This window comes from Salvelinus sp. IW2-2015, unplaced genomic scaffold (genome assembly GCF_002910315.2).
Source record: "Salvelinus sp. IW2-2015 unplaced genomic scaffold, ASM291031v2 Un_scaffold2498, whole genome shotgun sequence".
Taxonomy (NCBI): domain Eukaryota; kingdom Metazoa; phylum Chordata; class Actinopteri; order Salmoniformes; family Salmonidae; genus Salvelinus; species Salvelinus sp. IW2-2015.
The window spans coordinates 81,640-97,135 of NW_019943814.1; the positions used below are offsets into that span (position 1 = coordinate 81,640).

At 46.4% G+C, this 15,496-nt stretch overlaps 2 long non-coding RNA genes and 1 pseudogene across 6 annotated transcripts in view; 1 reads left to right on the forward strand and 2 right to left on the reverse strand.

The window, feature by feature from the left end:
- LOC112074108 (ubiquitin-like modifier-activating enzyme 1) overlaps positions 1-5,089 on the forward strand; it is a 38,481-nt pseudogene extending 33,392 nt beyond the window's left edge.
- A 207-nt stretch (positions 5,090-5,296) lies between these two features.
- The window catches only part of LOC139025312 (uncharacterized), a 10,707-nt gene continuing 507 nt past the window's right edge, over positions 5,297-15,496 (reverse strand). For 2 of the 5 annotated variants that reach the window (XR_011476886.1, XR_011476887.1), the window contains 5 exons: positions 6,288-6,321; positions 5,959-6,072; positions 5,567-5,915; positions 5,402-5,506; positions 5,297-5,360 (listed from right to left, as the gene is read on the reverse strand). This is a non-coding gene — a long non-coding RNA (uncharacterized lncRNA). Of the gene's footprint in view, positions 5,361-5,401; positions 5,507-5,566; positions 5,916-5,958; positions 6,073-6,245; positions 6,322-6,378; positions 6,397-15,496 lie in introns of those variants that run through there. The other 3 variants (XR_011476888.1, XR_011476889.1, XR_011476890.1) reach the window with 3 other exon arrangements.
- Positions 6,570-7,442, reverse strand: LOC139025311 (uncharacterized). Its single transcript, XR_011476885.1, has 3 exons — positions 7,380-7,442; positions 6,714-7,321; positions 6,570-6,652 (listed from the first exon to the last, which is right to left on the reverse strand). It is a non-coding gene; the product is annotated as an uncharacterized lncRNA (long non-coding RNA).

Here is a 15,496-nt window from a genome sequence, read left to right on the forward strand (position 1 = left end):
ACTTTCTCCTCTCTCTCTCTCTCTCCTCACACTTCTCTCTTCTCTCCTCCCCTTTCTCTCTCTCTCCCACTTTCTCTCTCTCTCTCCTCCACTTTCTCTCTCTCTCTCCTCCCACTTTCTCTCTCTCTCTCTCCACTCTTTCTCTCTCTCTCTCTCCTCTCACTTTCTCTCTCTCTCTCTCTCCTCCACTTTCTCTCTCTCTCTCTCTCCACTTTCTCTCTCCTCTCTCTCTCTCCTCCACTTCTCTCTCTCTCTCTCATCTCTCCTCCACTTTCTCTCTCTCTCTCTCTCTCTTCTCTCCCCTTTCCTTCTCTCTCTCTCTCATCTCTCTCTCCTCCCTTTCTCCTCAGCTGACCAGCTCTGGCGCCCCTTTGGTCCGGTCCAAAGAGATGTCTCACCCTCTGGAGTTTAGCACCAGCAACGTGAGTCCTTTCTCCCCCGTCCTCCCTACCTATTACCTTACCCCTCTACCCTAGCCCCTTCTCCCCCCGTTCTCTCCTCATACATCCTCTAACGATCTCTCTCTAGGACCTCCATATGGACTATGTGATGGCAGGAGCCAACTTGTTTGCCCAGTCGTACGGCATGCAGGGCTCTACCGACCGTGTCGGTGGCTAAGATCTGGACAGCCTATCGGTGCCCACCTTCGTCCCCAGGTCAGGGGTCAAGATCCACGCTCTCGACCAGGAGCTGCAGAGCGCCAATGTCAACGTCGGTGAGGAGAGGGCTTTTACATCTATATAGGCCATTTATATAGGCCATTTATATAGGCCATTTATATAGGCCATTTATTTAGGCCATTTATTTAGGCCATCTATATGTCTAGTGATGTTTATAGTCAACACTTCTAGTTACATTTAAGGTGATCATTCCCTGTAGTGACGTCGGAAGCCAATGAGTAAAAACTCGCAGCAGAGTCTGCATGAGCGTGTAGAACTAAGCAGCCATCACAGCAGTCTGCAGGAGCGTGTAAACTAAGCCATCCATCACAGCAGTCTGCAGGAGCGTGTAGAACTAGCCAGCCATCACAGCAGTCTGCAGGAGCGTGTAGAACTAAGCCAGCCATCACAGCAGTCTGCAGAGCGTGTAGAACTAAGCCATCCATCACAGCAGTCTGGCAGGAGCGTCTGTGTGTTCCAGGATGATGACTCTGTGTTTTCTCTGTGTGTTCCAGGATGATGACTCTAACTTCCACATGGACTTCATTGTAGCTGCTTCCAACCTGAGAGCAGAAAACTACAACATTCCCCCTGCAGACAGACACAAGGTGTGTACGTACGCACACTCCCTCTTACTCACTACTCACACACGGGCTCTCTCTCCGGCTCGTTCGCTGTCTCACTCTCTTCTCTCTCTCTCTTTCCAGAGTAAGCTGATAGCTGGGAAGATCATTCCTGCGATAGCGACCACCACAGCAGCGGTCGTAGGTCTGGTCTGTCTGGAGCTCATCAAGATCGTTCAGGGACACAAGAAGGTGGATTCGTTTAAGAACGGCTTCATGAACCTGGCGCTGCCTTTCTTCGGCTTCTCAGAACCCGTCGCTGCTCCCAGCCACAAGGTAGGGTTGGAGTTGGGAGGGAGGGGGTCTTCATACTGCTGCTCCCAGCCACAAGGTAGGGTTGGAGTTGGGAGGGAGGGGGTCTGTTCATACTGCTGCTCCCAGCCACAAGGTAGGGTTGGAGTTGGGAGGGAGGGGGTCTGTTCAGAGGGTATGTGTTCATACTGGGGCTCCCCAGTAGATGGCCCGCGGGGGATTTTATTTTAAAAAATTACCGTATTTATTTGGCCCCCCAAATGATTTAATTCCCACTTATAAATATAGGAATATGTGATGGTATCCTGACGTAATCAAGCTTTGTGGTCAATTGCAGGGTACAAATTATTTAGAACTACACTGAACAGAAATATAAACGCAACATGTAAAGTGTTGGTCCCAGCATGATCATTACACAGGTGCACCTTGTGCTGGGGGACAATAAAAAGGCTACTCTAAAATGTGTCGTTTTGTCACACAACACAATGCCACAGATGTCTCAAGGGAGCGAGCAGTTGGTATGCTGACTGCAGGAATGTCCACCAGAGCTGTTGCCAGAGAATTAAATGTACATTTCTCTCCCAGTACGTCCAACTGGCCTTACAACCACAAACCACGTGTAACCACGCCAGCCCAGGACCACCTCATTCGGCTTCTTCACCTGTGGGATCGGGGGGGGTGGGGTGGTACTGAGGAGTATTTCTGTCTGTAATATAGACCTGGGGATAAACTCATTCTGATTGGCTGGTCCTGGCTCCCCAGTGTCTGCACACCTGCCCTGTCAAGTGAAATCCACAGATTAGGGCCTAATGAATTTATTGCAATTGACTGGTTTCCTGAACTGTAACTCAGTAAAACCTTTTTACAAATTGTAGCATGTTTATATTTTAGTTCAGTCTGTTCCGGGCCCCGACCATGCACTCACAGAGAAATGGACTCGTGGCTGAATGTAATTGGGGACCCCTGGTCTAGGATCAGAATAAGGGGCCATTTCATAACTAGATGTCAGGTATTTGTGTAAGGCAGGGCTATTCATTTAGTGTTTGTCTGTACCTCTAACAGATTCTTCTGTCCCCACACTTCTTTCTCCCCATCCATCTCTTTCTCTCTCTGCCTCCCTTCTCTCTCCCCATCCATCTCTTTCTCTCTCTGCCTCCCTTCTCTCTCCCCATCCATCTCTTTCTCTCTCTGCCTCCCTTCTCTCTCCCCATCCATCTGTTTCTCTCTCTGCCTCCCTTCTCTCTCCCCATCCGTCTTTCTCCTCATCACCATCTGTTTCTCTCTCTGCCTCCCTTCTCTCTCTCCCATCCTCTCTGTTTCTCTTCTCTGCCTCCCTTCTCTCTCCCCATCCATCTGTTTTCTCTCTCTGCCTCACCATCGCTGCCTCCATAGTACTATAGATTGACTGGTCTCTGTGGGATCGTTTTGAGGTGAAGGGTCTGCAGGCCAGTGGAGCGGAGATGACCCTCCGACAGTTCCTGGACTACTTCAAGGTACGCCTGCCCTCATGCTGAGTTTCTGTGCTAAGCTTGCGTTCATTGTTGGTTTCTTTTAACATTTGTCTTTGGTTCCCCTGTAGAATGAGCATCAGTTGGGAGATCACCATGCTGTCTCAGGGAGTCTCCATGCTCTACTCCTTCTTCATGCCTGCAGCTAAACTCAAGGGAGAGGCTGGTGTTACCGTGAGTCACTACAAACCCCGTACTGTCGCGTCTAGAACTGACCCCGTACTGTCGCGTCTAGAACTGACCCCCGTACTGTCGCGTCTAGAACTGACCGTACTGTCGCGTCTAGAACTGACCCCGTACCGTCGCGTCTAGAACCGACCCCGCGCCGTCTAGAACCGACCCGCGCCGTCTAGAACCGACCGCGCCGTCTAGAACCGACCCGCGCCGTCTAGAACCGACCCCGGCGCCGTCTAGAACCGACCCCGCGCCGCCTAGAACCGACCCCGCCGCCTAGAACCGACCCCGCGCCGCCTAGAACCGACCCGCGCGCGCCTAGAACCGACCCCGCGCCGCCTAGAACCGACCCCCCGCCGAGAAGAGACACCTCACGGCACAGGGCCTGTCCCCTAGTTTGTGTTGATATAACGCTGTATGTGCCTTTTTAATGTATGTAGTTCTGTCCTTAAGCTGTTCTTGTCTATAAATGTTCTGTTGTCTCTGGACCCCAGGAAAAGTACCTGCTGCTTTTGCAACAGTTAATGAGGATTGTAATAAATTCCACAAAATACTACTGATCTCTGCTAGTGTCCGACAGTCATAACATACGCAAGTTGGTACAGACAAGGACTGTGCCGAAGGGGGTTACGGCCCTAATGAAGCTGAATGTCTGAAATGTGACAATTAAATATTTTGTTGCCAATCAAGAATCGGAATGCCAGGAATTTCCAACTTGTGGAATCTGAATTTTCTCAACCTGCCAGAGATGACTGGGGTCTTACTGAACTAAATGTTGTCTCCCCTCGCTCCTCTCAACTAATCTCCTCCCCTCGCTCCCTCCCATAATCTCCTCCTCTCTTCCTCTCCACTAATCTCCTCTCCACTAATCTCCTCCTCTCTCTACACTAATCTCCTCTCCACTAATTCCTCTCTCCTCTCCACTAATCTCCTCCCATCTCTCCTCTCACTAATCTCCTCCCCTCCTCTCCTCCACTAATCTCCTCCTCTCTCTCCACTAATCTCCTCTCCACTAATCTCTCTCTCCTCTCCACTAATCTCCTCTCCACTAATCTCCTCTCTCCTCTCCACTAATCTCCTCTCCACTAATCTCCTCTCTCCTCTCCACTAATCTCCTCTCCACTAATCTCCTCTCTCTCTCTCCACTAAATCTCCTCCCCTCCACTAATCTCCTCCCCTCGCCCTCTCCACTAATCTCCTCCCCTCGCTCCCCTCCACTAATCTCCTCCCTCGCTCCTCTCCACTAATCTCCTCCCTCGCTCCCCTCCACTAATCTCCTCCCCTCGCTCCCCTCCACTAATCTCCCCTCGCTCCTCTCCACTAATCTCCTCCCCTCGCTCCCCTCCACTAATCTCCTCCCTCGCTCCTCTCCACTAATCTCCCCTCGCTCCTCTCCACTAATCTCCTCCCCTCCACTAATCTCTCCCCTCGCTCCTCTCCACTAAATCTCCTCCCCTCGCTCCTCTCACTAATCTCCTCCCCTCGCTCCTCTCCACTAATCTCCTCCCTCGCTCCTCTCCACTAATCTCCTCCTCGCCCCTCCACTAATCTCCTCCCCTCGCTCCTCTCCACTAATCTCCTCCCCTCGCTCCTCTCCACTAATCTCCTCGCTCCCTCGCTCCTCTCCACTAATCTCCTCGCTCCTCTCCACTAATCTCCTCTCCCTCTCCCCTCTCCTCTGCAGGATGACAGAGATTGTGACCAAGGTTTCTAAGAAGAAGCTGGGGAAGCATGTGAAAGCCCGGTGTTTGAGCTGTGCTGCAACGACCTAAATGACGAAGATGTGGAGGTTCCCTACGTCAGATACACCATCCGCTGAACACGCACACCGGGGCGGGGCTGAATCACTGGGGGCGGGCTGAATCACTGGGGGGTGGGGCTGAATCACTGGGGGGCGGGCTGATCACTGGGGGGCGGGCTGAATCACTGGGGGGGCGGGGCTGAATCACTGGGGGGGCGAGGCTGAATCACTGGGGGGCGGGGGCTGAATCACTGGGGGGTAGGAGTAAGGTGGGAGGATGGCTTTGGATCAATCACTTGTAGGGGAAAGGTTACTGGTTCCCTGGTTTCAAAAATGGTACCCTATTCTCTATATAGTGTACCCTATTCTCTATACAGTGTACCCTATTCTCTATACAGTGTACCTATTCTCTATACAGTGTACCCTATTCTCTATATAGTGTACCCTATTCTCTATATAGTGTACCCTATTCTCTATACAGTGTACCCTATTCTCTATACAGTGTCCCTATTCTCTATCCAGTGTACCCTATTCTCTATATAGTGTACCCTATTCTCTATATAGTGTACCCTATTCTCTATATAGTGTCCTATTCCCTATATAGTGTACCTATTCTCTATATAGTGTACCCTATTCTCTATACAGTGTACCCTATTCTCTATATAGTGTACCCTATTCTCTATACAGTGTTCCCTGAACTTATAGAGACTAGGGTGCCAAACAACGAGCTGAAATGAGATGTGTTGGGACATGGTTGTGGGGAGATTGTAAACGGGTTGGTCCCCTGTTCCCAACAACTCTGCTACCCTCCCCCTCAGTACTGCCGTGTCAGGGCCAACGTGGCACCTCCTTCCCTGTTCTCCCCTGACCCCTGCGTTGTGATGTGGCACGTTCTCCTCTGACCCCTGCGTTGTGACGTGGCACGTTCTCCTCTGACCCCTGCGTTGTGACGTGGCACCTCCTTCCCTGTTCTCCCCTGACCCTGCGTTGTGACGTGTCACGTTCTCCCCTGACCCCTGCGTTGTGACGTGTCACGTTCTCCCTGACCCCTGCGTTGTGACGTGTCACGTTCTCCCCTGACCCCTGCGTTGTGACGTGGCACCTCCTCCCCTGTTCTCCTCTGACCCTGCGTTGTGACGTGGCACCTCCTTCCTCTGTTCTCCCCTGACCCTGCGTTGTGACGTGACACGTTCTCCCTGACCCCTGCGTTGTGACGTGGCACCTCCTCCCCTGTTCTCCTCTGACCCTGCGTTGTGACGTGGCACCTCCTCCCCTGTTCTCCCCTGACCCCTGCGTTGTGACGTGGCACGTCTCCCCTGTTCTCCCTGACCCCTGCGTTGTGACGTGGCACGTTCTCCCCTGTTCTCCTCTGACCCCTGCGTTGTGACGTGGCACCTCCTCCTTCCCTGTTCTCCCCTGACCCCTGCGTTGTGACGTGGCACGTTCTCCCTGTTCTCTCTGACCCCTGCGTTATGACGTGGCACCTCCTTCCCTGTTCTCCCCTGACCCCTGCGTTGTGACGTGGCACGTTCTCCCTGACGTCAAACAAAACTAACTGGAACGACCGTTATATTAAGGATTTTATACATTTGGAAAACAGAAATCCAGGAAACGACCCTAAAATCTCACTGCCTTGGATTCTATTTGAACTTTAAAATGAGGGAGTTGTGAATAAAGAGGGAACCCTTGACTACCCTGGCCCTAACTGTAACAACCTGGGAGGGGGGCAGACTGACAGACCGGGACCCTTGGCTACCTGGCCCTAACTGTAACAACCTGGGAGGGGGGCAGACTGACAGACCGGGACCCTTGGCTACCCTGGCCCTAACTAACATAACCTGGGAGGGGGGCAGACTGACAGACCGGGACCCTTGACTACCCTGGCCCTAACTGTAACAACCTGGGAGGGGGGCAGACTGACAGACCGGGACCCTTGGCTACCCTGGCCCTAACTGTAACAACCTGGGAGGGGGGCAGACTGACAGACCGGGACCCTTGACTACCCTGGCCCTAACTGTAACAACCTGGGAGGGGGGCAGACTGACAGACCGGGACCCTTGGCTACCCTGGCCCTAACTGTAACAACCTGGGAGGGGGGCAGACTGACAGACCGGGACCCTTGGCTACCCTGGCCCTAACTGTAACAACCTGGGAGGGGGCAGACTGACAGACCGGGACCCTTGGCTACCCTGGCCCTAACTGTAACAACCTGGGAGGGGGGCAGACTGACAGACCGGGACCTTGGCTACCCTGGCCCTAACTAACATAACCTGGGAGGGGGGCAGACTGACAGACCGGGACCCTTGGCTACCCTGGCCCTAACTGTAACAACCTGGGAGGGGGGCAGACTGACAGACCGGGACCCTGGCTACCTGGCCCTAACTAACATAACCTGGGAGGGGGCAGACTGACAGACCGGGACCCCAGGTTTGGTATTTTAACAGGTGTGTGTCTGCCTCCTTCCCCTTCTATCTGCTTCCTAAAGGGTGGAGGGGGGGGGTTGTGACAGGTGTTGAACAATGACTTGAGTTTTCAATTTAATTTTTCTTTTTTCATGTATTTTATTTTGGGATGGACTTGTGCGCCGGCCCTTTAGGAACATTCTGTCTTGTTCCGTCTGCTTTTTAAACTCCAGTGTGTCTCCAGTGGAGGAGGAGAACAAGTGGAGTCGGTCTCGTTGTCATGGGAACACTTGAGTGTGATCAATAATACATTGAATTGAATAAAATAAAGATTTGTTTCATCTCCTCTTTTCTGTTCACTCACTCTATGAAGAGGGAGAGGTATTGAAGCTCTAGCCTGGTCCCAGATCTGTTTCTACTGTCTTAACTCCTATGGTCAAGCCTGACAAGACAGTACAGACAGATCTGGGACCAGCCATATGTGATGCAGGGGCTAGGTTGACTGATTTTAAAGGTATGTTATTGGATAATTCTAGTGTGCAGACCGTACTAACCACAATATATCCTGGGGTTCCAGCAGCGTCTGCTATCCTGAATACCACCCTGGCTACGTTGACCACACCGCAAGCATTGCAAAATACACATGTTATTCATCCAGACGGCTCGCGGCTCAAAGAACGTCTGTGTAGCCAGGCGCTAAAATAAAACGTTTGTATTTTTGATGAGCTGTACGTCTCCCATCTCCTCATTGGTATTTAGCAGCATATACCCTGTGGGTGATTGCACTGAGGCCCACACTCCAGTTGGTATGGTAATGAACCTTAAAGTTGGTTGCCAACGGCCGTATAAAATCCACAGAAGAAAGAATGAGTGAGGAGATGACTAGAAATTTAACTAGTTCTCCCATAATCTAATCTATGGATTAATTGTCGGAGTAGAGAACAACAATGTTGTGACTCAAAATGGATCGATATTCCACAAAGCTTCAGGGGAAAAAAATTCCTTGTGCATTTCAGGTAAAATAACCCAATGTTTATTTCCCAGGACAAAATTAGCTAGCAACAGCAAGCTAGCTAGCTAAATGGCCATGAATGTGTTTTACTATAGTCCTGAGTTTGTTTGATATTTCAATCTGCGTGTCCTGATTTGCCTCTGGTGTAGATGGACAAATCAACATACGTGCCCGTGCCCAGTATAGTCAGCGTGCAAGAAAACCAAGGTTGTATGCATTAGTACATATATAGACTGAACAAAAATATAAACGCACATTTTTTAATGAGTTAGTTCATATAAGGAATAGGCCCACCCACTCAATGAGGTTTTTCCCCAACAAATATATTTAGACAAATACTGCTCAGCACACACATTTCTGATGGACATTCCTGCAGTCAGCGTCCCAATTGCCCCCTCAAAACTAGAGAGATCTGTGGCGTTGTGTGACACAACTGCACATTTTAGAGTGGCCTTTAGTCCCGGCACAAGGTGCACCTGTGTAATGATCGTGCCGATTAATCCGTTTCTTGATATGCCACGCCTGTCAGGTGGATGGATTATCTTGGTAAAGAAGAAATACCTCACTAACAGGGATGTCAACTAATTTGTGCAACAAAATTGAGAGAAATAAGCTTTTTATGCGTATGGCACATTTATCAGATTTTCAGGTAGGTCCTTTTTAGGCCCGTTTTTCCCATCCCTGAACTCTACCTGGGCCAGGGAGACTACGCTAACCATCCAAATGGATCTCTCACTAGCATGTTGATTTGTTCCTATTGTAAATTATAGTTCTCTCCCATGTTAGTGAGAGATCCTCTAACTCTGGTGTTGCAGGTGAGCTATGAACGAGCTCTTCACATTCAACGAGAGACAGACTATACAGGTGAGGGGTGGTGGGGGGGGTCCGAGGCTATGGAGGGAGCATCTAAATCCCCGATGGAGCCGGGAAATGTTTGTTCCCTTGGACTGTCGCCGTGCCGCATTGAAAACTCCTTTGAATCTGCTGAGGATATCTTCAACTGTATCATACTGTCAGTAACACCAGGTCTCTGTAAACATCAAGCTCCTAAAGATCAGATATACTCTTCTACCCAAGACGGCAGAATATTATGTAATAATATTAGAATATGTGCCTCGAAGTCTTTATGCTCTATACACTGAGTGGACAAAACATTAGGAACACCTTCCTAATATGGAGTTGTACCCCGTTTGTCCTCAGAACGGCATCAATTCGTCGCGGCATGGACTCTACAAGGTGTCGAAAGCGTTCCACAGGAATGCTGGCCATGTTGATCCAATGCTTCCCACAGTTGTGTCAAGTTGTCTGGATGTCCTTTGGGTGGTGAACCATTCTTCATACACACGGGAAACTGTTGAGTGTGAAAACGCCAGCAGCGTTGCAGTTCTTGACACAAACTGGTGCTCCTGGCACTACTACCATACCCCCGTTCAAAGGACTACAATCTATTGTCTTAATGGCACACATACACAATCCATGTCTCAATTGTCTCAATTGCCTCAAGGCTTAAAAATCCTTTCTTTAACCTCTGTCCTCCCCTTCATCTACACTGATTGAAGTAGATTTAACAGGTGGCATCAATAAGGGATCATAGATTACACCTGGGTTCACCTGGTTAGTCGTTGTCATGGAAAGAGCAGGTGTTCTTAATGATTTGTACAGTCAGTGTATATTTAAAGTGAAGTTGAAACTCCCTGCAATGTTAGCTGTGATTATTGATCACACTGACAACCTGTACAGACTGAAGGCAATATAGATACATCTAAATCTGATGACTGAAGTGGATATTTTTATTTGTTGATAATAAATTGACATTTAACATCCATTGGACAAATTTAAATAAAAGCGGCACTTCTATAAACAAAATTCAAAAAAACTTCTCTCACAGAGCTGAGAAAATCCCCTGTTTATCTATGTGTGGTATGTTCCCGTTGAGGTTAAGCTACAGTAATAGGGTGGGGACAGAGACAGCTAAGTTTAGATGGAAAGATTAGGCACGATTATCTCTCTCTGACTTCTCTCTCTCGTCTGTGTGAACGTTATTTAGGGGAGGGCGTGACCGTGTCAGGACAGGAGAGAATTACAGCATTAGGAATACTAGAGACGTCCCTATCTGACAGAATATACAGCCATTACACCCCAAACAGGTCAGGTCCCCTACCTGATAGCACGCTATACACTATTACAGCCGGTGATGGTTGGAGACCTGACAGACTACAGTATTACAGCCGGTGATGGTTGGAGACCTGACAGACTACAGCCGGTGATGGTTGGAGACCTGACAGACTACAGCATTACACGGTATGGTTGGAGACCTGACGAACTACAGTATTACAGCGGGTGATGGTTGAGACCTGACAGACCACAGTATTACAGCCGGTGATGGTTGGAGACCTGACAGACAAGCCGGTGATGGTGGAGACCTGACAGACTACAGCATTACAGCCGGTGATGGTTGGAGACCTGACAGACTACAGTATTACAGCGGTGATGGTTGGAGACCTGACAGACTACAGTATTACAGCCGGTGATGGTTGGAGACCTGACGACCAGAGTACAGCCGGTGATGGTTGGAGACCTGACAGACTACAGCATTACAGCCGGTGAATGGTGGAGACACTGAACAGACTACAGCCGGTGATGGTTGGAGACCTGAAGAGACTCAGTATTACAGCCGGTGATGTTGGAGACCTGACAGACTACAGCCGTGATGGTTGGAGACCTGACAGACTACAGTATTACATGCCGGTGATGGTTGGGGACTGACAGACTACAGTATTACAGCCGGTGATCGTTGGAGACCTGACAGACTACAGCCGGTGATGGTTGGAGACCTGACAGACTACAGTATTACAGCCGGTGATGGTTTGGGGACCTGACAGACTACAGTATTACAGCCGGTGATGGTTGGAGACCTGACAGACTACAGTCTTACAGCCGGTGATGGTTGGGAGACCTGACAGCTACAGCCGTGATGGTTGAGACCTGACAGACTACAGATTACAGGCGGTGATGGTTGGAGACCCTGACAGACTACAGCGTTTTACAGCCGGTGATGGTTGGAGACCTGACAGACTACAGCGTTACAGCCGGTGATGGTTGGAGACCTGACAGACTACAGCGTTACAGCCGGTGATGGTTGGAGACCTGACAGACTACAGCCGGTGATGGTTGGAGACTGACAGACTACAGTATTACAGCCGTGATGGTTGAAGACCTGACAGGCTACAGCATTACAGCCGGTGATGGTTGAAGACCTGACAGGCTACAGCATTGCAGCCGGTGATGGTTGGAGACTGACTACAGCATTACAGCCGGTGATGGTTGGAGACCTGACAGACTACAGCATTACAGCCGGTGATGGTTGGAGACCTGACAGACTACAGCCGGTGATGGTTGGAGACCTGACAGCCACAGCATTACAGCCGGTGATGGTTGGAGACGTGACAGACTACAGCGTTACAGCCGGTGATGGTTGGAGACCTGACAGACTAACAGCGTTACAGCCGGTGATGGTTGGAGACCTGACAGACTACAGCATTAACGCCGGTGATGTTGGAGACCTGACAGACTCCAGCATTACAGCCGGTGATGGTTGGAGACCTGACAGACACTACAGTATTACAGCCGTGATGGTTGGAGACCTGACAGACTACAACGTTACAGCCGGTGATGGTTGGAGTGGAGGGAGATATCAATAGAACAACCAGGTGAGTTTCTGTCTGGTTTAAAGCATTAGTAGTGGTAGTTATAGCATTAGTATTAGTGGTAGTTATAGCATTAGTATAGTGGTAGTTTAGTGGTTGTTATGTGGTAGTTTATAGTTGTTTATCAGTGGTAGTTATAAAGTTAGTCATAAGTGGTAGTTATAGTGTAGTTATAATTTGTTATAGTGGTAGTTATGGTGGTTGTTATAGTGGTAGTTATGGTGGTAGTTATAGTGGTAGTTATATTTTATAGTGGTAGTTATATTGTTATAAGTGCGTTGCTATAGTGGTTGTTATAGTGGTAGTTATGGTGGTTGTTATAGTGTAGTTATGCGTGGTAGTTATAGTGGTAGTTATATTGTTATTAGTGGTAGTTTATATTGTTATAGTGGGTTGCTATAGTGGTGTTTATAGTGGTAGTTATTGGTGGTTGTTATAGTGGTAAGTTATGGTGGTAGTTATAACGTGGTAGTTTTATATTGTTATAGTGGTAGTTTATATATGTTATCAGTGTGAGTTATAAGGCTATTAGTATGGTGGTTGTTATAGTCGGTAGTTATATTTGTTATAGTGGTAGTGATATTGTTTAAGTGGTAGTTATAGTGGATAGTTATGATTGTTATAGTGGTAGTTATTAGCATTCAGTATGTGGTTGTTGGTTCGTAAGTATAGTTTGTATTATATGGTGTTATAGTGTAGTTATATGTGAGTGAGTTATAGTGGTAGTTATAGTGGTAGTATAGTGGTAGTTATAGTGGTAGTTATAGTGGTAGTTATAGTGGTAGTATATTGTTATAGTGTTAGTTATAGTGTAGTTTATAGTGGTAGTTATTTAGTGCGTAAGTTATATGGTGTTATATTTGTTATTAGTTGGTAGCTATATTAGTGGTAGTTATTATTGTTATGTGTTGCTATAGTGGTTGTTTGAATAGTTGTAGTTTATACGTGGTAGTTATATCAATTAGTATTGGTGGTAGTTATAGCGGTAGTATGGTGGTATTTATAGCATAGTGTATGGTGGTAGTTAGATATCATTAGTAGTGGTAGTTATAGCAGGTAGTATCGGTAGTAGTTATAGTGGTATTATACGTGCGTAGTTTATATCAATTAGATGGTGGAAGTTATAGTGGGTAGTTAATATCATTAGTATGGTGGTAGGTTATAGGGTAAGCTTATATCATTAGTATGGTTTGGTAGTTAAGTGGTAGTTATTTTGGCAGTAGTTATAGTGGTAGTTATATCATTAGTATGGTGGTAGTTATATCATTAGTATGGTGTAGTTATTAGCGTAGTATGGTGGTAGTATATAGCATTAGTATGGTGATAGTTATATCATTAGTATGGGGTAGTTATATAGCGGTAGTATGGTGTAGTTATAGTGGTAGTCTTAGCATTAGTATCGTGGTCGAGTTTATATCATTAGTATGTGGTAGTTGTATAGCGGTGTAGTGGTAGTAGTTATAGTGGTAGTTATAGCGTAGTTATGGTGGTAGTTTATAGGCATTAGTACATGGTGGGAGTTATAGTGGTAAGTTATAGTGGTAGTTTAGTGGTAGTTATAGGCATTAGTATGGTGGTAGTTATAGTGGTAGTTTAGTGGTAGTTATAGTGTAGTTATATCATTGGTATTGGTTGGTATGTATAGTGGTAGTTATAGTTATAGTGGTAGATTATAGTGGTAGTTATATCATTAGTATGGTGGTATTATATTCTTAGTATGCGTGGTAGTATATAGTGGTTAGTTAGAGTGGTAGTTATAGCATTAAGTATACGTGCGTAGTTATAGTGGATTATGGTGGTAAGTTATAGTGGTAGAAAGTTATAGTGGTAGTTTATAGCATTAGTATGGTGTAGTTATAATCAGTTAGTTATGGTGGTAGTTAATAGTGGTAGTATATATCATCTAGTATGGTTGGAGTTATAGTGGTAGTTATATCATTAGTATGGTGGTAAGATAAGTGGTAGTATATGTGGTGTTATAGTGTAGTTATATCATGTATTGGTGGTAGTTATAGTGGTAGTTATTGCGGTAGTTATAGTGGTAGTTATAATCGTTTAGTATGGGCTGTTTAGTTATATCATTAGTATGGTGGTTAGTTATATAGCATTAGTATGGTGGTAGTTATAGTGGTAAGTTATATCATTAGTATGGTGGGTAGTTATATAATTCGTAATGGTGTAGGTTATAGTGGTAGTTATAGCGGTAGTTATGTGGTAGTTATTCATTAGTATAGTGGTAGTTATAGTGGGTATTTCATAGTGGTAGTTTATTTGGGTTAGGGTTATAGTGCGTAGTTAATTCATTAGTATAGTTGTGTTATAGTGGTAGTATGGTGGTAGTTTAGGAAGTGGTAGTTATATCATTAGTAATAGTGGTAAAGTTTATATCATTAGTATAGTGGTAGTTATAGTGGTAGTATGGTGGTAGTTATAGTGGTAGTTATATCATTAGTACGGTGGGTAGTTATAGTGGAGTTATAGCATTAGTATAGTGTATATAGCATTAGTATAAGTGGTGTTATAGTGTAGTTATGGTGGTCGTTATAGCATTAGTATGGGTGGTATTATAGCGGTAGTTATTCATTAGTATAGTGGAGTTATGTGGTAGTAAATAGTGGTAGTATGGTGGGTAGTTATATCATTAGTAAAGTGGTAGTTATGGTGGTAGTTATAGTGGTTATTATATCATTAGTATGGTGGTAGTTATAGTGGTAGTTATATTCATTAGCTATAGTGGTAGTATGGTGGTAGTTATAGTGGTAGTTATAGTGGTAGGTATGTGGTCAGTATAGTGGTAGTTATATCATTAGTAATAGTGGTAGTATGTGGTAGTTATTATCATATAGTATGGGGTAGTTTATAAGTGGTAGTGATAGCATTAAGTAATTGTGGTAGTTATTAGGCATTAAGTATGTGGTATGTTATAGTGTAGTGTATAGCGGTAAGTTATGGTGTGTAGTTATACGCGATAGTTTATAGTGGTAGTTATAGTGGTTGTTATAGGGGTAGTTTATAGGGGTAGTTAAGGGGATAGTATAGCGCGTAGTTATAGGCGGTAGTTATAGTGGTAGTTATAGCATTAGTATGGTGGTAGTTACTAGTGTAGTTATAGTGGGTAGTTATAGTGGAGTTATAGTGGTATTATAGTGGTAGTTATAGTGGTAGTTATAGTGGTAGTATATGGATGTTATAGCAGTAGTTATAGAAGCGGAAGTTATATCATTAGTAATGTTGGTAGTTATAGTTGGGTAGTTATATGCGGTAGTTATAGCGTTAGTATGCTGGTAGTTATAGTGGTAAGTTATAGTGGTAGTTATAGTGGTAGTTATAGTGGAAGTTTATAGTGGGTAGTTATAGTGGTAGTTATAATGGAAGTTTAGTGGATAGTTATAGCGGTAGTATGTTAGAGAGGATCCAA